The sequence below is a fragment of the Ambystoma mexicanum genome, chromosome 2p (genome assembly GCF_040938575.1).
Source record: "Ambystoma mexicanum isolate Mex_15411 chromosome 2p, UKY_AmexF1_1, whole genome shotgun sequence".
Classification (NCBI taxonomy): Eukaryota; Metazoa; Chordata; class Amphibia; order Caudata; family Ambystomatidae; genus Ambystoma; species Ambystoma mexicanum.
Window position 1 is genome coordinate 284976301 of NC_090923.1, and position 25124 is coordinate 285001424.

Below are 25124 nucleotides of genomic sequence, written 5' to 3' on the forward strand. Positions count from 1 at the left end.
CAAGAGCCTTGGCATCTGGATCTTGAAGGATCTTAAAGCTGGATGTAGAATGCTGAATCAGAGTGCTTCGCTGGAATCAGGAAAGTGAATGAATCAGTCAGTCCCTATGTGTTGTCAGCTGTCTCTATTTATCCTTTAAAATGACATCACAAAATGGGTGTATGGGCCGGCTTCGCTAAGCTTGCCCCTGTGAGCTGGGATTGGGTCAAAACTTCATCTGCGCCTTGCATTTGAGTGATTGGATCAAGGCCGGATGATGTCACATTTTATAGTTTGCTTTACAGTTCTTAGAAACCCTCCTTTAGCTACTGGTCTCAAAATCGGATTTTATACTAAATACACATTTCTCCATTGGTCACTTTTACCCAGATCACACACAAAGATGCCATATTTTATGTAGCATCTGTTCCTCAAAAGCCTGCAGTTGCGGGGTATTGTTTCAACTTTCTACAGAATTGTGTCCTTTTTGCTGTGAACACCCTTTCTAAACTTTATGCAAATTTCCACAAATGTGTGTGTTTAACATAGGAATGTGTGCGTAAATTTTAGGATTCATACATTACACATAAAACCACATATATTGGCATTCCTGTCCTGAACATGTTACATGGTTCTGCCTCCTCTTAAAAGCCAGAAATTAGACTAACATATATGTCCTTTGTATATTTTTCACCATTTTGAATCATAAATTTTGAGTCTTTAAAAATTGTTCTTTGTTCATGCTTAACAGCAAGTGGTACACCCCTATTTCTCTCCCTGGAGTTTTTTCCTTCCGGGAGCCGCCATTTATGACCCTCTCGCACCTCTGTTTCATGGGCTGAAGGGCCTGCTATTGTTCATTCTCTTTCTGTAGACAAGAGTCTGGGTTAACCCACAAATAGAACATCCCTGTGAGTTTCTGCTGAGAGGAAGGCCCTCCGCTTGGGAGAAACCTGTTTGTCCACTTCCAAATGGTAGCAGCTCAACAAAGCTAATTTATTCTTAATTAAAACCAGGAAAAACCACAATTGTTGCATCAAACAAAAATAAATTATTTTCTCAGCTTTAACTCTGTGGGACAAAAAGCAACTGAGATCTGTATTCTTTTTAGCCACAATCCTTTTTATGTTTGCTGATCCGATAGACTTTTTAGTTTAGATCACTTTAAAGTTTCATCAGTAACTCATCTGACAGCTGTCATTCAGGTATCCCAGGGTACTGCACCCAGATTCTGACAGGGGCTGTCAGTTTACATACAATCCAGTTTTTCTGAAGAATGTTTTGCTCTTCACATTAGGACTTCGTATGTTTGCAATGCTTCATTATATTACATGAACTTTAGCGCCAGGCAAGATTTTGGATGTTAAGATTGTTTTAGCACCTAAGCAAATGTCATGTGTAGGCACATTTTGGAGTTTTATTTACAAAGTGCTGCTTCTCTCTCTGCACTTTGTTTGCTCGTCATGGAGCCCACTGGCACATATTCTGCAGTGTGTGCTCTATTCCACCACACATGCACCATGGGGGGCAGGTTGTGCATCCATCTTTTTGGTGTGCTTGAGAATGCAGTTTTTGTAGGTTTTTTGTAGCTTTTAGGCACGCACAAGAGTTTTGCCGCCATTGTTGCAGTTCCTTGCACCATAAGCATTAGAGTGATACTGCATAGCATAGTGGAGTGGGTCAATACATCCCACAGAGCCCCCCTCCCAACTTGGTTTTGACCTCCTGTCAAGGGGAAGCCGGGAGATTGGGATGTTCTTTTACTCTCCGTGTGAAGAATTTCAGTCACTTCTCCCATCAGTGCTGGAGCGACATGCTCTCCTTGCCAGTTCTGGTTGGGAGTATTGCTGGTTCTGGTTAGGAGTATGGAGCAGCACTCTAGGCTTGTTGGGTCTTTCCTCCCGGTCCCCGAGTGGTCCTCATTGGTAATTCTTGTGATGATTCTTAGTCCACATTCTAGAAGATAGAACATATCATGGTTATGGAAATTTTACCCACTTCTGTGTGGGGATGTCAGCAGTGAGAAAGACACTTACATTGATTACAATTGGTGATATTCCCCATCTTTGTTTACTAATGGTCTTAACACTCTTCTCGCACATACACAGTGAACATTTAGTAATTCTTTTATGTATCCGGATTATCCCCCTCTGGGTTTCCGGTCAGCTCCTCTATTTGCTGCAAAGTATGCCTGGGATGGCAACTCTTCAGTTGGTTTATGTGGACCCACTTGTCTTCCCCTTCTGTCAAACTGCCCTTGGGGATGAGGATTCTGTAGGCAACTGGTGAGATTCTGTCCACAATTTCAAATTGACCCTGCTAACTTGCGAGGAATTTGCACTCTTTGGCTTGGTTCCTTTGGTTCCTTTGGAAATTGTACAAGTAGACCCAATCTCCTACTTAATATTCTTTTTTAGTTGTCCTAAGATCATAGTGGGTCTTCATACTGTCTGCAGATCTTTCTAGATTCTGCTGAGCATAGGCAAAAGCATGTTGAAGGTGTTTTTATCAGATTCTCAACATACTCATGAGGTGTGGAGGCATTTATCAAGGTCTGCTCTTGAGTTCTGTAGAGCAGATACTGGGGAAGCACCATCCTTCGTCCAGTCATCAGCTCAAATGCAGACATTTTTGTTGCAGAAGAAGGGGTAGATCTGATGGCCATCAGAACAAGGGGTAATCGAATGTCCCAACTTGGCCCAGAATCTACCACACACTTTTTTAATATGCTCACAATCGTTTTATTGTACCTGTCAACTCCACCACTAGAGGACTTCTGATAGGCAACGTGTAGTTTCCTTTTGACCCCAAGTATCTCCCACATCTTTGTCATCACTTCACTGGTGAAGTGGCTACCTCGGTCTGACTCAATCCTTTGGGGTAGTCCAAAACGCAAGAAGATGTGATTGATCATCAGGGCAGCTACTGTTTCTGCCTTGAAATTTGGGGCCGGGAGAAATTCCACCCATTTAGTGAACAAGCATGTTACGGTCAACATGTACTTGTTCCCCCTAGAGGAGCGAATCACGGGCCCGATAAAATCGACTTGCAAATCTGATGAAGGCAGAGTCATCTCCCTCTTTTGGAGGGGAGCACGGTGTGCGAGTGATGTTGGCTGAAATTGTGCACACAAAAGACACCCCTTCAAGTATTGGTCGAGGTCCGCACCATGTGTGGCCAGTATGCAATCTCTCATACGATTTCTAATGTCGCCTGAAACCCCTGATGACCGGCTGTGGCCGCATCATGGGCGTGACTGAGCATCAGGCTTCGGAATGAGGTAGGGACCACCCACTGGTCATGGCCAGATATGGATCGCCTCACCAGGAAACCTTCTTGGATTCGGAACATTTTTGGACATTTCATCAACACTCTGAGGTCCTCTTTCCCAATGTAATCGATATCCATCATGGTAAGGTTCTCAGGGTCCTCAATGTGTTGATAAAACTTACCAATTATTTGATCCCCTTTCTGAACCGTAATCAAATCAGCATCTGGGGTCTCCCTACTCCATTGTGCAGTTGAGAGTTCATTGTGAGCATTTGTCTGGGACCTAGTGATAGCAGTGACCTGGATTTCCCCCTACAGGGACTCGATCTCAAGTATATCCCCTTGGATGGCTCCTCTATTTTCCAGCTGATCAGCTAGGTTATTTCCAGTTTTCTCTGGTCCCTCTACTTTAGAATGACCCTTAATCTTTTTCCAGTAGATGGTCATCCCATTCGAGGTGACCAGATCATCAATATTTTGTATTAATTTTCTGTGTTTGAAAGGTTTATTATTTGCACATAGCATGCCTCTGGTTTTCCAGTTAACCAGGTGCTCCACAAACCCGTTCCGTACATAATCTGAATCAGTGATTCTGACCAGTTTGTGGAGTTGGTGGTGGACAGCAGTGAGGATGGCTTGATGCACAGCCATCAGCTCTGCCACTTGACTACTTCGGGACCGATTGTGTCCCCAACGGAGGGTTCTAGGGCATCATTCACCCATGCATTCCCTACACCGGCCACAAGTTCCTTTTCCCTGTTGTTGTCAAAATGGTAGGAGCACCCATCCACACAGACAGTGGGCATTCCCTCACACACCCCTTCTTCACAGACTTTGTGTGGGGAATTAAGGTATGCCTCCATGTTGTCCTTGATTTTAAGACTTTCGTCCTCAAGACAGTTTTCTCTCGCACAATCATGCAAGTCAGCCAGACCTTGCGCGAGGCGTCTCTTCTTGTTTTGGCCACATCTGACCTCCACAGGAAAGACTTGCATTGACAGAATCCAGGAAGTAATTTGGGAATTACTCACATTTCTGGCCCGGATTCTGTCACTTTGAAGATATTGTAAAGGTCGGTGTGGAGTCTCCACTATGATGTGTTCCCCATGGAGAAACGGGCAGTAATTCTTCAATGCCCACACCATTGCCAGGAGTGCCTTCTTTCAATCATTGAATTTTTCCTCCACATAGGATAAAGTCTTACTCACATAGGAGATTACTTTATTGAACTTGTCATGCTTTTGGTATAATACTGCAGTCAAGCATGTATTTGAGAACCCTGTCTCCAAGAAGAACTCCTTGTTTTTGACAGGGTAAGCTAGGCAAGGTGCTTGTGAGAGGCTTCTTTTGAGTTGTCTTACTGCCTCGTCTTGTTCTGGACCCCACTCCCACTTGACCCTCCCTTCAACAGATGGATCAGCGGTCTCATGATCTCTGCATAGCCCTCAATTAACTGTCTCCTGTAATTAGTTAGTCCAAGGAGGCTCCTTAGTTCCCGCAGAGTTGTGGGGTCTTTTATTTTCTGGAGTGCTTCTACTTTCTTTTCCTGGGGACAGAGACACTGAATAGTTATCTCATGCCCCAAGAAATTGACACAGGTCTTGCACCACTGTGCCTTTTGGAAAGAGAATTTTGCTCCAGCAGCCATCAACTGTGTCAGAACATAACGGATCTCCGTTATGTATTCCTCCTCAGTTGAGCTTTTGATTAGCACATCATCTACATAGGCCAGGTTACCCCTTTCACCCAAGTCGGGCATGCCCTTATACAGAAAGATGTTAAATTTATTGCCGGAGTTGATGTATCTGAAGGGAGTCCGGGTCCAAGTGTACTGCTGCCCCCCGAAGGTAAAGACCAGCTTGTATTGGTCCTCCCTACTGACAGGTACAGTCCAGTACCCATTGGTCAGGTCAATGGCAGTGTATACCTTTGGCCCCGGATCTGGGCCAGCCCTTGATCAATGTAGGGAAGAGGCCATCGGGAAGTATGGACCCGTTTGTTGAGCTCACTTAGTTCAGCACAGAGTCTCCACTGGCCGTTTGGTTTCAAAATCCCCAGCACCAGATTATTGAAGGTGCTGTGGACTGGACGAATTATCCCACAGGACTCAAGGTTCTTAATTGTTTCAGTAAGGGACTCCATTGATGCGAGAGGTAAGCAATACTGCTTCACAAACACTGGAGTCATGCCAGGGTCCGTGGGAATTGTTGTTGTATGGATGTCGGTGCGACCACAGTCATATGAGTCCACTGCAAAGAGATCTTGAAAATCTAAGAAAACTTGTTTACATTTTTTCTTTTGCTCCAGAGTCTCACAGGCATCAGCTAGATTGACTCTCTCTTCAACCATCTGCCTGAAGCCTGGAAAGACCTCTGGTTTGGCTATCTCAGTGGCCTCCTCCAGCTGGGTGGAGAAGTCCCTGATCTTAGTACTGACTTAGACTGATGGCTTCATGTGGGGAAGGCAGTCCTGGTGGACTTGAAAGATCACCTCATCCCTCCTGAAGTCACAGGTCACATCTTCCTTACCATAAGGGCAGGGAGAGTACACCAGGAAATTTCCCCCATGCTGGGTGAAGATCCTGTCTGGTGTTGTGTCATTGTCGCTATTACAGTCGAAACAGTCATTGGGGATTGGTCCTCTCAGTATGTTACCTAAATCTGTGGAAAAATGTCAGTCATCAACTGCCATTTCAATAATTTTGCCTGCGCCCAGAGTGATACTTTTTAGGTTGCTGTTATCCATCTCTATTGGAATGGTGTTGTGTTCTGTATTGACTAGTGGTGTTTGGTTTAACCCCAACCCTTGCTGTTGAAAATGGGCATTGAAGTGAACATAGGCATCAGGATTTTTCAGTTTCTGTCCTCTTTTAATTTTTACTTTAAGTGGGAATAGTTGGGTCCATTCTGGGATGGTGACTTCCTTTCCAATCTGATTTTCAACTGCATATAGCAGCAGTTGAGCTGACCGAAATGCTTTCTCTGGATCATCAAAGTCCATGGGATTACCCACTAATCGGGACCAGGCTTTGAAGTTTATTAGGTCCAAACTAATATCAAAGCAATTGAGAATGTCACTGCCTAAATAAAATGCAGCAGGGACATCTCGCACGACCCAATAATCATGGACTATGCTCTTGTTGCCTATGGAAATTTTGAGCATACACCTACTACGCAGGAGATGTTTGGAATTGGATATTGCCAGGTCCATTTCCCATTTGTCTAACAGTTTAAATGTGGGAATGGCTGGATCTTTTGGGAGTTTTCAGAACATGGCTTCGCTGATGAAGCTGTTACCGTTGTTCACGCATACTCAGGCGAGAACCGAGTCCTTCCCCTCATTTAACTGAATAAAGATGAACAACTGCTCTCCAATTTTCTGAATGTCAGCCAAGCTTTGAGATAGTTTCTGATCATTTAAGACTATAGAAGTGGGATTTCTGGATTGTGAATTTGTATAGAATTTCAGAGTGTTCCCTTCCAGTGTGGAATGCCACTTGAGACTGAAAGGAAGATTGATTTTCAGAAATAGAGAGGACTTCCCATCATCAGTTTGTTGTCCTACTGCAATTACTGCCACGTCAGGGATTTGGTTATTTTGGAAATGGAATTCAATTTGGTCAGGTTTTCGTTCAACCATGTGGCATGTGCAATTGAAACTAACTTGGTTGACACTATGTTTCAATATTATTGGTCAGTTATTCTGGGTCCAGAGGATCTTGTTTACACAATCTATGAGGGGAGACAATCTACGCAGGATGTCATTCCCTAGTAAACATGGTGTGCCCTCTGGAGTCACAACTATGACCGTGTGTTTCACCTTGTGTCACCCAATTTTAATGTCTAAATCTGCAGTCCCCTCGACAGGAATTTAATTCCCATCGAAGTTATGAAGTTTCCCAGTTAGAGGGGTGAGAGGGATTTGGTATTTCTACCCCCATCCCGAATTCAGCTGATCAAAGGCTCTTTTTGACAGAAGGGTGGTCTGGGATCCAGTGTCCACCAGTGCCAAAAATGTACATTGCCCCTGTATCTGGACCGGGGCATAAAATCTTCCCTCCTTCTCCTCAAGGGGACAAAGATAATGTGCATGTTTGGCTAATTGGTGGGTGATTTGGGCAGGATTTTGATTGGGATCTTGGGAACCTATAAGAAAAAGGTAACAATTGGATATGGGGAAGTTTTGGGCTTCCCTAAATCTGATTCTGGGCTGCCCCCCCACCCCTCTTTTTGGAGGCAGTCACCAGAATTGGTTTGAACAAGGTGACTTTCTTGCTGGTCATTCTGGAGTTCAATAATGGGCATGTTAAACTTGGTCCCCACATCTACCCAGTCTTGATCAGGATTTCTTGGGACCCATTTTTCTTTGGAAGGAGTTCCCCCATTCCTGAAGGAGAACATCATTATCCCAGAATCCTCTGAGGACCCCTCTCCTTCAAATTGGAAGATTCAAATCTCCTCCACAAAATGGGTCTTTTTATACTCTTTATTTCTCCTACGTGCCCTCTGTTCCCTAGATTGCAGATTTGCGGGGCAGGAGATTCTGGTTCCGGTTCCTGGGTTTCCAGGGGCTTTTTACAAGTGGGTAAGGAAGCTTCCTCTAAGACTTTACACCCCCCTTCCCTTGTGTCTCCTCCCTGGGAACCGGTGGGTTGTCGGGGTTCTCCCCCCCGTCATTGCTCTGGAGCACCAGACTAGACCCTTGATTTGAGGAGTTCTGAGTCACCATGCTCATCTGAGGGTTCTGTTGAACCCTCAGCATGTGATCCAGATCCTGTGTCAAGTTCTGGACCTGGCACTCCAGTTGGGACACCCACTCTGGCTGGTACGGGGTCCTCTGGTCTACCCTTGGTTGATCACAGGAAGGGTAACTATCCCTTCTCCCATAATACCCTTGGTTGGGATAATTTTGGTACCCCTCCACACTTGGCCTCCCCTTTCCCGGATTGGTCTGTCTGGGCTCAGGAAAGTGGGGGAAGAAAGAAGGGTTGTTCTGGGGGTTGGTGTTTGGTGGGTACCGCAGACAGAAATTCAACCTGGCATTTGGGGGATTACTGCCCTCGTGGGGAAAGTGAGGAGGGAAGTTTCCTGGGCTGGGGGCTGCCTGGTTGGATCCCCCTTGGGCTGGGGGAGTCCACACATACCCCAGGATGGGTCTGTTGCCTCGTAACGGGGGCTGATGTAGTCAGGGGAGTTAGGGGTCCCATTTGTGGGGTTACCTTCCTGACTACCTGTTTGGGATTGGCCCGAGGGCCTTCTGGGTCCTTGATTTCCAGTATTTTGTGCAGGAATGTTTTTAGGCCCCCCCATCTTCAGATCTAAAATGGGGGCAACCTTCACCTCCACCACCTTAGCAGCAGCAGGGGCGTTGGTTGGTTTTGGGCTTTGTTGCCACTTTTATTTTCTACTGGCTTCTGCACTTCGTAGATGCGAGTTGCTTGTTCAATGACCCAGTCTAGTGATCTTTTCTCATGAAAGTCCCTCACCAGCTGGGTCATAATGTATTTAGGGAGGCTGTGAAAGAAGGTATTGATAAATTCCTTACTGTCTGTGCGCACCCTCCTGGTGGTCTGCGAAAGGCTCGTTTCAGCTCTTGGACAAATTCTTGTGGGGCCTGGTCTTCACCACATTGTAGATTGTAGGCTGCCTTGCAGGCCTCTTGTGGGTTTATGTGTATTGAGAAGTGCTTTAAGATGGCCACCCTATAGGTGGACCATCTTGTATGGTTCTGATCCTCCAGCCCTGCGAAGAAGCTGGAGTATTCAGGTGAAAATGTTCACTTGACATACTGAATACAGTTTTGGCTGTCCTTCAGGTGGAAGGTCTCCATCATTTGCTCAAACAATTCGAGGTGCTCCCAAACTGAATATTTGGCATTTTTGTGGTAGGGCATTATGACGCTGCTAATAGCCTTGATTTGCTTAAGGGATCTTTCAGTAAGGCCCTTTTGATTTTGTTGGCCTATTTAGTTCTGGTCACCCTTGTCCACTCATCCTCTGACTCAGAGGCACTGCTACCAGAGGTGGCTGTCTGATCTTCTAGGCTCTCCCTGATTATGCAGGCTTGGGAATGGCTGGCAGAATGTGGGGTCCTAGTCTCTTGAAACCTGTGGCGCTCAGAAGAGTCTTCTGACTCTCCCTTGCTCCCAGGATTGGCTGAGTACCCCCCCTCCACTGAAATAGCTGGGAAGAGGTTTTTTAAATGCTCTTTGTGGGCCTAGTTTCATGGAATTCCCCACCAAATTTGACTGACTGATCTCTTGGTAGGTGATATTTCTGAGGATCCAGTTCTCTAATTCTCCCCTCACTGGAGTCTCCTTGATCAGAGATGCTGGCCCTAATATTTGGGAACCTGTACATAGATGCCCACCCATCCATTTCTGGGAGGTCAGTCCCATATTTCCCATTGTGTTGAAGTCTACCATGCCCGTGGCCCTTGGTTCATATGAGCCAGTGGACATTAGGTTGGCAAAGTCCATGGAACTGGAGGGATTGAAGTCCCTGATGCCAGGGGTCCTGAGGTTACGCTCAGGGTTTCTCTTTCCCATCTTACCTCATCTCTTTCAGCCCCTACTCCCTGATGATATGGCAAAATCTGACCCTTTTGTTCCTCTATTAAGGCATTACAGGTCTCTATGATTTGTTCTTGCATGGATATCTGTTGGTGGAGCCTATCATTCTTTTCACAGAGAGCCTAATGTTCTCTCTGTGCTTCTTGCCTGCATTGGGAGTATTGGGACAATTTTTGCTGCAGGAGACTCACCTCCTGAGTTTGGTCCTTACTGGTCTGATTATTCTTTGCCAAAGCATCCTCCACCCGCCTGGTGTGCTCTAACAGCTTTTTTTATAATCAGTTTTGATTTACCCAAATTCCTGAAGGGCCAACTTACTTTCCTCCAACCTTGTTTTTAAATGGCTGACTTCCTGGCCTAAGGCATCCCTCTCCTGACTTAGAGTGCCCCTTTGTGCAGCCAGGTCGTCCCTCTGCTTTTTAAGTGCCCCAGCTTTATGGCGCTCCTCATCAAACTCTGCTTGGGATTCTAGGTCATTAATAATTAATTTATTATTTTCCTCTTTCAAGGATTCTAGGCGGTTTTGTAGGGTGACTACCTGCTCTGCACAGGCTCTGTTAAAATCTAACCTTTGTGGCAGCTTTTGTTGACTCTGTTGTAGAGAATCCAATCTTTCTTGACACTTTTTTTGCAGTGTCTGTACCTGGGCATCTTGCTCTGCATTCCTTTGCAGTAAGCTTTTGCTATCTTGGAGCCTTTTCTCTGCAGAGTCCAGATTGCTCTCGATTTTCTGCAGTGCTAACCCCTTGCCTCTTTGTGAAATGTACATGGTCTGCATACTTTTCATGTATGACTCCTATGTGGAGGTACAGGTAGGCCGCTATTTTGGCAATTTTGCATTGCTCCTCTTTTATTTTAGGGGTCATATACAATCTGCTAAGTGCTTGATGTAATGGACCCTTGTCCTGCCAGGTATTAAGCTTGATTTCAGTGATTTCTTGCTTTATTTCCTGCAGCCATACCTGTTTGTCCTGTTCTGGCCATTCACCCCTGACAAACAATTTGTGCGCTGGGTGTTCCCTAGCAATATTGATTTCCACTGGGGTCGCCATTCCGGAAATATTAATTTCCTTCTGACTTTCTCTGGGTTCTTTTACTTTTGCAAACAGGCCCAATTCCTTCGAGTGTTTCTTTTGAGGGGTGCTTGTACAGTGTAGCACATTATTGTAACCCAACAAGGTGTATGTACCCCTTCGGCTAGCACGCTGTGTTAAACTGTCATGAGTGGTATGTCAAATTCAGGATTCCGCAGACGAGCCCCCAAGCTATAAGTGAATTCAATCCGACACGCACCCAAGTCAAGCCCAGCATGTAGTGCACAATTGAAACCATTAATGATTTGTATCTATTAGTTCAATATTCTGAACGATACACCACTCGTATCACACCCTTTTCCTGGAACCCCCCTTTCACACTGAACCAGGAATCAAGCTGGTTTGCAAAGGTAAATATTTATTTATGTTTTTAAAATTTAATCACAATATATTTTAATAAGTAAACAACAATCACCAATTGGGTGACAGAACACTGAATGATATCTTTAATACACTATGAATCAAGTAATGAGCACAAAAACAAATAATAATACTTTTGAGTTGGTGTAGAACGGATGGCACTATGGTTAGGAGTTGTCAGGTCCCAGAATAAATAGATTAGTAATATATAATATATTCAGGTCCATATTTTTAGGTTTAATGTTTAAAGAATTGTTTCACTTTTTTACTGTTGTTTGGGCCTTAACCTTATTTTTCAGAGTGCAGGAGGGATCCCAAGCCAAGATGGAGGGCAGAGTCAGGAGTGTTGATTGGTTGACAGTAAAACAATGGTCTAATGCCAACATTCTAAACTGCCTTTCATTTGATATGTCTTCTGAGTAGGCCATGTGTTGGTTCCTCTCTAAGTATTTTTTGGCTTAGAGTCTCTATGAACATCTATATTCATGAAGATTCATCATATTAGTCAAGATTCATCATATCAGTCAAGATTCAACTCGTTTGGAAGAAAAAGACATCTGAAAATTGAAGAAATAATATTTACAAGTCTTCAACTTCCATTTTGAAAAAGATAAGCACTCAACAAGTTGTTTGCAGTCTTATTTTGTCTTTCCGTTAAATTTTTAATTTAAAAGTTGCTGAAAATAGTTTTTAACTTCGTCCAGATACTCAGGGGTTAATTTTCTAGTGCTTTGAAAACATTTGAGTGAAAGGTCTTCACATGTAAATCAAAATGGTGGCGCGCGCTTGCGTGTGATATTTTAACTAATGTTTTGCTTACCTTGTTTATTTTATCTCGTCACGTGTGAAGCTGTGAGTGAATTCGGCTGCGTCGCGTTTGAATTCCTGTTAGAAGAACGTTTCCTGCGGCGATCGGGATCTCTTCATTTCAGCGAGTCTGCGTGTGAAGTAAGAAGGATTGTTTATTTTCTCGCGATCCGAAGGTGAGAGAGCGGTTCTTTTCGAGTGTCCTCAGGAACAAGGTAAGCCTTTGTTTTCTTGCTGCGTGTGATATTTTTCCCGGCTCTATTTTATGCACGGTATTTTGAAAAGACTAAATGTCAATGAACTAAAAACTATTTAGTCTGTGACATTTTTTCATTTAACCATACGCACGCAATTCAAGAGTTGCCAGCACTTGCTTTCAGGATATAAAGGAACACATTTCTGGTGTTTTAGAACTTGTCAACATATTTAAAAGAGGAAAGTTTTCAAATAAGCTGCAGCACAAAATCATCAGAGTTGTTTATTGGAATAACATGAATGAAAGCACTATAAACTATTAGGCTGATTCATGGAATTAATGTGCGCTGAAAATTACGGCACAAGCGTGCGAAAACGTGCGATTCGCAGTGAAAGAGCGAAAATCGCAGTGCAAGTGCGAATATCGCAGGAAAACCAGCGCACATCTATTCATGGAAGTGCGTGCGTGAGTAAAATCTGGGATGTGCGCTGAAAAAGTGCAGGGCGCACGCCGGCGCAGAGGTCATCTAACGGTGTGCGCTAAGGCCACAGCGAAAGCGCACATAGCGCGGCGCACATAACAAAAGTAGGCGGAACACGGGGCGTAACACTCGGAATGGGGAACAACTCGTGAAAATGTGGATGTCACAGGGGAAGTACAGGAGGCAAGTGTGCAGAACGCCCACACGCTCGCCTGCAACACGTATTCATGGAATCGAATAGGGCAAACCAGCGCACGGGCAAAGACGTGCACAGACCCAAACCCGTCTGCCACCTGAAGGCAGGCGCTAGCGCCCCTGCGCAGGAAAATATTGTGCGCCAAAATGTGCGCTAACATCAAGCACGAATATACAGCTCTGATGAATGTCCCATACTGTGGCCCCCTAGGACAAATGACGTGCAAAGGGGTACGCGACAAACACGGACACCCGCTGTGCGAAACATAGCGTGTGTGTGTATTTCGGGGGTGCGCGGGAAGTTTTACACGTGATCGGGCTTGGGGGAGCGGGGTACGTGTATTTCAGGGGTGCGCTGGAAGTTTCACACGCGATCGGGCCTGGGGGAGCGGTGTATGTGTATTTCAGGGGTTTGCGTGAAGTTTCACACGCGATTGGGCCTGGGTGAGCGGGGTACGTGTATTACTGGGGTGCGCGAGAAGTTTCACACGCAATGGGGCCGGGGGAGCGGGGTATGTGTATTACTGAGGTGCGCGGGAAGTTTCACACACGATTTGCCTTGGTACATGTATTTCAGGGGTTTGCATGAAGTTTCACACGCGAGTGGGCCTGGCCGAGCGGGTTACGTGTATTACTGGGTGCACGGGAAGTTTCACACGCTCGCCTACAACACGTTTTCATGGAATCGAACGTGACTAAGGCATGCGCCAAAAAAGACGGGCCAATCCGGAAACACGTACGCCAGCAGGAAGCAGGCGTACGTCGACCCGCGCAGCATAAAAGTGCACGCAAACAACAATCCTCAGACGCCAGGATGAATATACCGTTCCTAGCAGCAGTGGCCGTGGGATACCGCAGGAGGAGGAGGAGGATAGTCAGGGCCAGAATTTTTACACCCAGAACCAGCCTTTTTGGGATGTCGATGACCACGTGTATGGGAGGTACAGGTTTCCACCTCACATAATACTCGACCTGGTGAGTGAGTGGGAGGATGACCTCACATCACCCACCCTGTGCTCCCAAGCACTCAGCCCCCTGGAGAAGGTCCTTAATGTACTGTATTTCTTGGCCACTGGATCATTTCAGCGAACAAGTGCCATAGTGAAGGGGGTTGTCACAGGCCACGCAGTCACGCTGCCTACACCAGGTCTTGCCCATCATCACTACACGCCCATCAGTCCGCAGGCACATATATCTGCCCAGAACACCTGCAGAAAGGCAGGATGCCGGCCAGGATTTCTACGGGGTGGCACAATTCCCCAAAGTGCTAGGTGCCATTGATTGCACCCATGTGGCTCTACGTCCCCCCAGGGCATCTGAGCACATCTATAGAAACTGCAAGCACTGGCATTTCATCAACGTCCAGGTAGTATGTAATGCCAAGGGAATCATCACCTCAGTATATGCCAACTATCCAGGGTCCACCCACGACAGTTTCATTTACAGAATGTCAACCCTAAACCGGGACCTAGAAGCTGGGAGGCATGGCAATACATGGCTGCTTGGTGAGTATAAATGCCACTGCACATGCATGCATGTCAGATACTGAGTAATGTCACAACCCCACTAATGATACCCATCACCACCTTCCCAGGGGACAGTGCCTACCCTCTGAGCACCCACATGATGACGCCAATTCGGAACCCCACCACGCCACCACAGGTAAGATACAACACAGCCCACATTGCAACCCGGGGCATAGTGGAACGCACATTCGGAGTGCTCAAGTCACGCTTTCGCTCCCTTGACCGTTCTGGCAGGCAGCTGTTATACGCTCCCCCAGTAGTGTGCAGGATCATAGTGGCAGCATGTGTCCTGCACAAGGTTGCAACATGCCGGGGCCTGGCCATGGACATGGTGGTGCCCCCACATCCCCAACCACATGCACGCCCGCTGCGCATGGGAGGGGAAAGGGCACGGGGTGAGCAGCCCGTACGCAGCTGGTTGCTAATTACTTCACCTAAAATCACACCCCTGTGGAGTGCACACAGCCCTGGCACATAGCAGCTGACAATCAATGATGATGAGTCAAGTGACAGTCAACTTTCAGAACCATACCAGCCTGAGATTGTTCACCTGGCAGTGTTCCATTGTGTGCATCCCTACCTACACAAACACCACCAATGCTGTGTCATCAAAAGACACACTTCAATGCTGCTAAAATCATTACCCCCTTGCAAGATACAGCATGGCAACAGTGCCATGTCACCCAACCCCTCCCAAGCACCGCCACCCAACACACCATGGCATGTCATGCTATGTGAGAGTAAACAAAGTAATCCCCAAAACATGACACAAGTGTCACAAAGTACAGTGTCCCTAATGGAAACTGGCCACACACAATATGCTCCCATTAATGTATAACTAACAACACACATGACCAAATACTTACCACAATGCAGCTAGCCAACCCCAAACATAGCATTAACATAACAGTACTAAGTTAAAGGATACGTAGTCTTACAACCTGGTGATGCCAGCACATCGACCACTTCCAACTGTACAGTGTTGGTGCCACGCAAATCTGGAAGTGCACTGCTTACAACATGAACTCCATCTCCAAAGTAGACGGCCTTGTGAAGACATGAGGAATGAACCTGCAAATTAGGAGGGAGACATGGATGCACAAGCACACATCAATACACCATGCAGTGTACAATACAACAACAATATGCACTAGGAATGTATACACAGTATTGACTACAGACTGCCCACACATGTCATGGGAGTCCAACGTCACTGTGTAAGTCACTGTCACTTGGGCACACCCTTTGCAAGCCCATGGAAACGGGAAGCAGGAGGGGTGTGTGTCTCACAAACCCAAGCATCTAACCCAAACTCAGGACAAGCCTGCATGTGCCCAGCCGGAATACAGTGGATGCCCACGAGAGCCACACAGGGCAACACAATGTACCAAAAAATCAAAAATCAAAAATGGCCATGTGTGGGCCAGGGGGATGGGGAGGCCACCCAGGAGGTCCGAGAACAGGGTGCACACCAACAGCCACCTGTGTTGATGTTGCGAAAAAAAACACCTCCATGGGCTCATGGCCTGCACGGCTACGCTATCGTGAGAGATTCAGAATCGCTGTGGTCGTCTTTATCACCCTGTGCTGCTGCCGCCACAGGAGATGGTGGTGCTATGGGAGGCAGCCCACGCAAAGCCCGAGTCTGGTCCTCCATGGCAGCAAGCATGCGGGTGTGGAAGGCCTCGTTCTGGCGGAATATGGTGCGGGCGGAGATCCCCATGCACCACCTGACGTGATGCCCGGACGTCAGGGTGACACGCTCCAGCAGCTGTTCTGTCCTCCTGTTAGTGGAAGCCTCAAGGTCAACAAGAGTCTCCCTGAGGTGATGGACTTCTACCCTCAGAGCTTCCCTCTGGCCCCGGCACTCTAAAGAAATGGCTTCCCGCAGAGTGTCCAGGGCCGCCCGTCTGTCCCTGTTGGACGCCAACATGTCCTCCCTGAGTGATTGGCAAATGGAGTCTGTTGCCTGCTGTAGTTGCTCCATCTGCCTTTCTGGGGGGACAATGGAAGTGGCCACCCTCTCCATTGCTTGAGCCATCATCTCAGATGATGCTGCCTGTTGGTTTGCCATACCGTATATGGATTGCTCCCATGCGGTATTGCCTGGTGGTGTACGGCCACCGCGTTGGCGGGCACCACACCTGTCTGGGGCAAGGCAAACTGTGCCTTGCTGTGTCGGCACTGCCTGAGGCTGCAGGACTGCATTCCCCCTCTGATCTGCTGGCCCAGGAACCGGATCAGATGTTGCGGAGTGTGGTTCTGCATCTGTAACCACCAAAGGCGGACCTACCAACACTGACATCCCCATAGTGGGCTGTACCCCTGGTGCAGGTGGGTCGGACAGAACAGAATCCCTTCCAGAAACACCTACCTGTGAAGCCACATAGGTCTCATCATCCTAATCAACACCTGAATAGAGGTCTGGGGAGGTGCACCCAGAGACACCCCTGGAGAGAACGGTCTGCAGCACGAGTGGGTTCTCACCCACCATCACACCCATCCCCCACTGGTGCCCGGTCATGCCTGAGATCCCTCCTGGGTCTGCGCCATCTCCTCACCCTCAACAGCATCAAGTGCGTCATCCCCTGCAAAAACATGAAAGACAAAAAATGGAAACAGGCATTAGCACCATGGCACACAATTAGGCCTGACAAGCTACAGCACCAGTACTTGATTGATACATATCCCACATGACTATAACCCTCCCATGCATGCACTGTCACTGAGTTTGAAGGGGAGGAAAATGTCAGACACTCATGACACCAAGATGGAAGAGCAACACATTAGCTGCATGCTGGCTAGCAGTGCCATCACACATTGGCCTGTGAGTGGCATGTCCAATCCACATACATGACACATGCCATCACACAGATGGCATGTACCATAGGCATGTCACATATTGTTTGACAATAGGGCTGAGAAATGCGTAGTGAAAGTGGGGGAATTGAAACAATTAGCCTGAATGTACACTGAAAAATACGGAACAATGTTGTTGCAAGATGCCACTTCAAGGGCAACTGACGTCATGTTGCACAAAATGTCTACTGTGGGCAGAAGGGATACTGTAATACCCAAATTCAGGGGGCGCAGAATGTTTTGGATGAAGCACATGGGTGACCCAAACCACTCAGGCACACACACCCTCACCTGGCACTCAATCAGAACCCCTCTGTTACGATGGGTCTCCGACGCGGTTTATTATGGAACCGCTGGCGGCTTCAGCCAAAGTTGCGGCGGTATTCCTCCAACATGGCGCCTATACTCGGTGTCAATGGTCTAGTTGTCAGGACGGGAGACGGAAGCGAAGCTCCGCCTCCCATCCCGGAAACACTACAAGAATCCACGGCTCCTGGACAACAACGCGTTGCTACTGCTATCAGAGGCTTCGCTTCCTGAGTTGCCGCTAGGAGCCTCACACTACTATTGCCTTAGAACCTTTGCATCTACTAACCCTTGATTTCTCTTCTTTCCTTTTCGAGCAGGGAAGCCCCTCCTCCTCTGTCACCCACGCTTGCATTATCGACGCCATTCGACCACCGAGATCGGTGTGTCTCAGCCTCCACTCATGTAAGCTTCTTTCTGCTTTACACCCGGTATTCAGATATATAGTTCAGACCTTTCTAAATTACTCTTTCCTTATTCCTCCCAAAGAAACCCAGTTTTTCAGCCTACCATCCTGCTCCTTATCGGAACCCCGTCTGGGATCCATCTTTAAAGGCACACACACTTACAAACAGCGATCGGAAATCCTCTTCCGACACCCAGTCCTACCACTTGCAGATCTCTCCTGAGCCTGATACTTCATAGACAACGACTTACTTACCATTAGAAGACTTCATCCCGCAAGATCTTTGAGAGTTTGAAACCAGCTTTGCACCCAACGCTCTCTACCGGCAGCCGGGTTTTCTCCCCCACAAGGGTTTCCCGGGAGTCTCCTTTCGATACCTGAGTTAGAAGGGGTCGGAAGCAGGTTCCAGGTAGATCTATCCATTCTTCATGTTTGGACGAAGACAAGGTAGGCCTTGTTGTATTGTTTTTGCCGACGAGTTCGCATGTGGGGATTTTTCCAGAGAGTAAAAGTTAAAGAGTAACAGTTAGCAACGCCTGGAAAAAAAAAAATAAAAAAAATAATAATAAAGCTCTGGAGGACTCACAGGGGATACTCGACGGGCATTAACAATGGAACAACAGCTACAACAAATGATGGCCGCCATGCAGACCCTTTCTGCAGAGGTCCAGCAGTTAAAATTGGAAAATACTGCATTACGACAGCAAGGGGGACAGACAGCCCGAAGCTCAGAAGTCCCTCCCGGGCCTTTACCAGGCGGTCGATTTGATGGCAATCCCTAAGCCGTGAAAGAATTCCTTGAATCTTGCACAGTGCAGTTTGCCTTTAAGGCAGCCTTTTTTCCCACGGACAGAGACAAAGTGGGCCATATGATTGCACAAATGACAGGAGCAGCCTTAGCATGGGCCACTCCTTTAGTCACCAATAACAACCCCATTTTGGACTCTTATCCGGCATTTTGCAACAGTATCCGCAGTATGTTCAGCAGACAAGAGGTGGTTGTCGCCTCTCAGGAAAGGCTCCTTGACTTAAAACAAGGGAACCTGGATATCCTAGCCTATATAACTACTTTTAAAAGGATGGCCGCCGACACCTCTTGGGCAGGCGATGCACTGATTACTCTCTTTAGAAGAGGGTTATCGGAAGAACTAAAAGACGAAGTCTCTCGAGTTCCGAGACCTCCCAACCTGACTGAATTTATTGCTCTAGTGATGCAGTTAGATTATAGACTCCAGGAAAGGAACAGAGAAAAGCGAAAAGGAAAGAATCCTAGATACCATATGGAATCTTTTTTTTCTCCTCATAAATCGAATACATGCGAGGAGCCCATGCAATTAGGTAACGCAAGGGGTCCTCTCTCCCCTGCAGAACGTACACGGAGAAAGACACAAGGATTGTGTATGTACTGTGGATCAAACAGTCATACTGTTAAAGAATGTACGGTTGCACCCCCGAGGAAACCGGGAAACGCCAATGCCCGACCGTAAAGGGGACAACGGCTTCGGGTTCTTTAACTACTATTAGTCCCCTTCCAAATTACACTATCAGTCCTTCTACCCTAGCAGATGGAAACACCATGATTACTTTAAGTGTTTCATTAGCTTGGGATAACATGTGTCTTGTTAACGTGCCCGCCTTAATAGACAGCGGAGCCGCGGGCAACTTTATTGATGTTGTTTGGGCTAAGAAACATGCTATCCCACGTACTACCAAGACCGTAGCCATCCCCGTGGAAAGCGTCGACAGTAGCCCTCTTATATCTGGGCCTATTAAGGATCACACAAGAGCCTTAAAGATGACGGTGGCCTCCCATCATGAGAACATTGAGCTAGACATCATTAAGACCGCTCATTATCCGGTCATTCTAGGTATCCCGTGGTTAAGGGTCCACAACCCCTACATCAACTGGACGGCGGGTACTCTTTTCTTAGGTTCCGAACATTGTGTTCACGGTCACCTTTCAGCGAAACCCCCTTCACCAAATCCGGAGCAGGAGGCAGGGATTACCAATAATATTGTAAATGAAGTCTCTTCCCTACCAGCAGAATATCATTCATTCCGTTCTATCTTCTCTCAGTCTGAGTTTTCAGAACTTCCCCCTCACCGGAGGGACGATTGTGCGATAGACCTCATCCCAGATCGTCCACTCCCTTTCGGGAGAATGTATATCCTATCAGCCAAAGAAAAGGAAGTACTAAAAAAATATCTACACACACATATCAAGAACGGTCTGATTTCCGAGTCCACTTCCCCCGCAGCAGCTTCATTGTTTTTTATACCAAAAAAAGACACCACCGAGCTCCGTCCTTGCATCGACTTTAGGGGTTTAAACAAAATCACCATCCCGGACAAATATCCCATGCCTCTCATTCCCGATATATTAGAAGCAGTACAAGGAGCCAAAGTTTACACCAAGCTTGACTTAAGAGGAGCCTACCACCTAATTCGAATAAAGGCTGGAGATGAATGGAAGACGGCTTTTCGCACGCCGTTTGGTCATTATCAGTATCGAGTCATGCCGTTTGGACTTATGAATGCCCCAGCAGTTTTTCAAAGATTTATGGATCACATTTTTGCAGACATCAGCTTACATTATGTTATCATTTATCTGGATGACATCTTGATTTTTTCTTCTACCTGGAAAGAATATGTTTTACATGTAAAGGAAGTGTTAACACGACTGCAACAGAATCATCTGTTCTGTAAACTGGAGAAGTGTGAGTTTCACAAAACCACCATTTCTTACTTAGGCTACGTTCTTGCTCAACAAGGTATTGCAATGGATTCTGACAAGATATCGGCAATCACGGAATGGCCCTCTCCTCGATCTATTAAAGACATTCAACGATTTCTAGGTTTCGCCAACTTTTATAGAAGATTCATCCCTCATTTCTCCTTGATGACCAAACCCCTAACGTATCTACTGAAAAAAGACATCCCATTTGTTTGGGCCGCTGAGACACAGAGATCATTTGAACAACTCAAGATTCTTTTTACTCAGGCTCCTATTTTACAAGTACCAGATCAATGTCGAAGATTCATTGTGGAGTCCGACGCATCCCAGTATGCCTTAGGGGCCGTCTTACTTCAACCAGACGAGCAGAACATAGAAAGACCAGTGGCTTATTTATCTAAAACTCTCTCACCAGCTGAACTGCACTACACAGTGTTGGAGAAAGAACTCCTAGCCATCAAACGGGCTTTTGAAGAATGGCGTCACCTTCTTCTAGGGGCCCAACACCCTATAGAGGTCAGGACTGACCACCATAACCTCCGATCTTTACAGTACGCACAAACCTGCAATAGCCGGCAGGCCCGATGGGCCTATTTCTTTTCTCCATATCGGATCAAATTTACTTTTGTTCCAGGAAACTCCAATTTGAAAGCAGATGCTTTATCCAGAAAGACTCCTCAAGAAAAGGTCCCTTTTAAACCCGAACCTATGTTTCCAAGGACAATGTCCATATCTGTAGTTCGTCTCTTTCTACAAAGACTGGAGGATAAATCCAAACACCTTGAGATCCTAGACTCTACCCTACTATCGACTTATGGATTAACGAGAAGCCAGGGCCTTCTGTTCAAAGGAGAAAAAGTCTACATTCCTGATCCCGAACTCCAAAAAGAGGTGTTACGATTATGCCATGATTCTCAAGCGGCAGGACATCGAGGGTTTACTAATACCCTGGAACTCATTCAGAGACATTTTTGGTGGCCTTCGGTACGCACTGATGTGCGAGACTATCTCGCTTCCTGCACTGTCTGTCTACAAACCAAGACACCTCGGTGTTCCCCTTTGGGGGAATTGGTGACACCTCTACTACCAGTCAAACCCTGGCAGATAATCTCTACTGATTTCATAGTGGACTTACCTCTTTCTAAGGGGTGTAGCACCATCATGGTCACCGTGGACAGTTTAACTAAAATGGCTCATTTTATCCCTTTGCCTACTATTCCCTCAGCAGCCATTATGGCACGGGTTTTTCTGGAACGCATTTTCTCTCTTCACGGCCTCCCAGAAACTATAATTTCTGATAGAGGACCACAGTATACTTCGAGGTATTGGAAACACATCTGTCAGGCATTGGGAATTTCGAGAGCATTAAGCTCCGACTTTCATCCGCAAACCAACGGACAGACGGAGAGGCTGAATCAGACCCTGGAAGGGTACCTTAGCTGTTATGTCTCGTCGGCCCAGGACAACTGGAAGGATCTGCTACCCTTAGCAGAATTTGCCTATAACAATACGGCACATTCTTCCATCAAGACCAGTCCTTTCTTTTGCACATATGGATTTCATCCTTCAGTTTTTCCTCATGTGACCTCCACCCTTACCAAATTCCCGGACATCAACGCTTTGATCGATACCATTCACCGAGGTCATATCAAAGCAGGTCTGGCCCTACAAGAAGCCCAGACCAGGAGCAAGAAACAAGCCGACAGACATCAAACTCCTACCCCACAATTCAACATCGGGGATCATGTGTGGCTGGCCAGCAAGTTTCTCCCCAGGCGACTCATTCCCTCTAAACTGTCACCCAAATATTTCGGTCCTTTTCCCATCATTGCCAGATTCGGACCGGTAGCCTTCAAACTGAGGCTCCCTAGGTCTTGGAGTCGCATTCATCCCACCTTTCATGTCTCACAACTAAAGCCAGATGTTCGTAACCAATTCCACCGCTCTACGTGTGGTTCTCCCCCTACTGTTATGACGGACTCAGGTCCGGAGTATGAGATTTTGGGGATTTGTGACTCCCATTACCATAGAGGGGTTCTTCAATACCTAGTGGACTGGAAGGGTTACACCCCCGCCGACCGCTCCTGGGAACCTGCATCCGCGGTTCATGCTCCGCGGTTGGTTCGTGCTTTTTATCGCTTCCACCCGGGTAAACCGGGATTTTCCTCCCTTGGAAGGGGGCATACTGTTACGATGGGTCTCCGACGTGGTTTATTATGGAACCGCTGGCGGCTTCAGCCAAAGTTGCGGCGGTATTCCTCCAACATGGTGCCTATACTCGGTGTCAATGGTCTAGTTGTCAGGACGGGAGACGGAAGCGAAGCTCCGCCTCCCATCCCGGAAACACTACAAGAATCCACGGCTCCTGGACAACAACGCGTTGCTACTGCTATCAGAGGCTTCGCTTCGTGAGTTGCCGAAAGGAACCTCACACTACTATTGCCTTAGAACCTTTGCATCTACTAACCCTTGATTTCTCTTCTTTCCTTTTCGAGCAGGGAAGCCCCTCCTCCTCTGTCACCCACGCTTGCATCTTGGATCTGTTCCTCTGTGACGTAGGTCCCAGCAACAGACTCATGTACAGTGAGTTCAATGTCCTCTTGTGGAGACCTACCTCCAGTCACCAGAGTAGCGTCATGACTTGAGGCCAACTTTTTCTTTGCCCTGCGCTTAAGGTCATTCCAGCGCTTGTAGCACTCACCAGCTGTGCGCCTCACAAATCCAAGGGCACTTATGATGTCCATGACGGTCTGCCAGTGTGCCTGACGTCGAGCAGGTGTGGTCTTGCACCCTGAAGTGATCAACATTTCGCTGTCATGTGCGGACACATACTGCACAAGTGCATCATGTTCGGCATCATTGAAGCTAGGCTTCCTTGGCGTGCCGGACTGCGTAGCCGTGTCTGGAGTATCAGCCTGTAGTGGACGAGCACTCTTCCTCTTTCTTTTGGAAGGTGGTGGGGATCCTGAGTGGCCTACGCCGCTCTGGCCACTAGGGGCAGGAGCACCGGTGGACTGGGTAGTTGGAGTGTGGGAATGCACACTGAGCATGGGACTTGGTGCAGGCATTGGCTGAAGTGTGACGTAGTCAGGGGGAACATTAGCAAGATGGACTGGGACTAACACTGCCCTGGCTGGGAGAGTCAGAGCTGGGGTGGATGGAGCGGCAGCTGCCCCTGCAGCCTCCCCACCCTGCCTACTCGGGGCAGCAGATGACATAGCTGCCCCTGATCCACGTGGCCTGGTGACACCAACTTGCACCGCCACACGTGGCCTAGACTTGGCGACCTGGAAGTCAGCCTGAGAGTCACCCTGTGCCAGGTCAGGTGCCACAATTGGCCGGTCCAACAAGGGCTGAGCAGAGATGGTGTCAGCCACGTTTCCCTCAACCATGGGGAGGGGGGCATGGGTGTCCCTGACTGGTCCTCCACACATGGGGGGCTAGGTGTACCCCACAAATCCCAGCCACGTCCCCTACCGTGCCCACCACACCCACCTCTTGAGGCTCGGCCACCTTTGCCACCCTTACCGCTTGGTCGCCTCCCAACCATGGCACTGATGTTGTTGTGCATATGGGAGTTGCAGTAAACTATTGTCCTGGGCAATTGGGGGTCAAAGGGGTAGGGTACTAGATGGAATTCATACCCTAGTGCTCTAGCAAGGCTGTCTGTGACCCCTGGGGAAAGATGACGGGTCACGCAAAGCACAGGCACCTCAAAAACAGAAAATAACGTGCACGCAACCCCTCGTAGACCACGCTCGTGGAAAAATGAACCCGCACTACGCTGTGGCACCCAGAAACACAAAAATGAACATACGCGTGTTACACGCAGCCTACAATGACCTCTGAAGGGGTACGCGACACACGGGGCAAGCACAGTTGGTAAATACGTGCGCGAATCACTGTCTGCCTGGAAAAAGAGCGTGAAAAATACGCGCGTGTACGCGTTGGCAACACCCCCGCCAAAAGAAGAATTGTACGCTGTCTGAGGAGACAGGACAAAAGAAGAAGTGAACGCTGTTTGAGGAAACAGGCCCAACAGAAAATCAGAAAAAAGCTGTCAGAGGTAACAGGGAGTACAAACTAGAAACGCTGTGAAGTAAATCGCATGTGAACCGACAAGAAGTACAGAATTCACCCACTCGCTCTCCACGAAAAGCACGTACAAGGAAATTACGTCCTACACGTACCTTTTGAACCGGACCACACGTCCAACGTCACTTCCGCGTATACGCGCTAAGGCCCTATTCTCCAATTACACGAGCTGACACTCAGACATGCAGTTCTTGGATGTGTAACATGCACCCGGGTTCAGGGAAACGCCCGCGCGCACACGTCACA